At 65.3% G+C, this 1,080-nt stretch overlaps 1 non-coding gene across 1 annotated transcript in view; it reads left to right on the plus strand.

Moving 5' to 3' along the window:
• The first annotated feature begins 624 nt into the window (after positions 1 to 624).
• The window catches only part of LOC148350810 (18S ribosomal RNA), a 1,987-nt gene continuing 1,531 nt past the window's right edge, over positions 625 to 1,080 (plus strand). The window contains exon 1 of the ribosomal RNA XR_015847163.1: positions 625 to 1,080. This exon is cut by the window's right edge and continues 1,531 nt beyond it. This is a non-coding gene — a ribosomal RNA (18S ribosomal RNA).

The following is a 1,080-nucleotide window of genomic DNA, read 5'->3' on the forward strand; positions in this document are numbered from 1 at the left end:
CCCACGGGCCTGCCGGTTCCCCAACTGAGCGATTGGCACACGAGACCCGCCTCGGAGGGCCCACGTCGGCCGGCGCAAGCCGGTGTTCGGGCGTGCGGCTCCTCCGGCTTTGCGGGTCAAGCTCCAGCGCCGAGGATACTAGGCAAACGTTGGGCCCCCCCGAGCCGAGTGGATACCCGCCTCAGAAAGAGCTGGGGCGGTACGTACGGACGGCCTCACTAAGAGGGAACGGAAGCTACTAAAGCACACGTATAACTGTCCGATGTGCGAACGAAAGTGAGGCCGGACGAATCCGATACGAGTTACGAGTGAGGCGGGATCCACGGCTGGCACTCGCGGGGCCCTCTTGCGAAACCATGCCTCGGCGTGAACCTTTTGGCGGCAGAACCAAGACGAACCGAGGTCGAGCTTCCGTCTCGAGCCACACCCAGACGTCCGACCGTCGCGGAGCCCGACGCCACGCGTGCTAGGGCTCCGCGCGAAACATCGTTTCACGACACCCGCTCGTCAGCCCGTCCGAACGTATACGAGTGTCGCGCGGCCCCCCGGGCCCGGCTGTAGCCACAGCCTCGTCCCGGACCAGGGCCGCACCGCCACCAGCAGCGCCCCCCCGGCGGCAGACGCACTCTGGTTGATCCTGCCAGTAGCATATGCTTGTTTTCAAGATTAAGCCATGCATGTCTAAGTACGAATGGCCAGTACAGTGAAACTGCGAACGGCTCATTAAATCAGTTATGGTTCCTTTGATCGCTCCACCGTTACTTGGATAACTGTGGCAAATCCAGAGCTAATACATGCAAACGAGCGCCGACTCGCGGGCGGGGCTCCGGCCTCGCCCCGGGGACGCGTGCATTTATCAGACACAAAAACCCACGCGGTGTCCGGCGGGCGGGGGCTCAGCCGTCGCGCGCGTCCCCCGCGTCCGGCCTCCGCCTCTCCGGGCGGGGGCGTAAGCGGCGCGGGCGGCTCCGCGCGCGCCGGTCCTCGTTCCGCCGGCCCGGCCCCCCCTTTGTGTTGACTCAGGATAACCTCGTGCCGATCGCTCGCCCACCCGAGGCGGCGACGACTCATTCGAATGTC

This window comes from Urocampus carinirostris, chromosome 16 (genome assembly GCF_059441175.1).
Source record: "Urocampus carinirostris isolate Australia breed hairy pipefish chromosome 16, RoL_Ucar_1.0, whole genome shotgun sequence".
Taxonomy (NCBI): Eukaryota; Metazoa; Chordata; class Actinopteri; order Syngnathiformes; family Syngnathidae; genus Urocampus; species Urocampus carinirostris.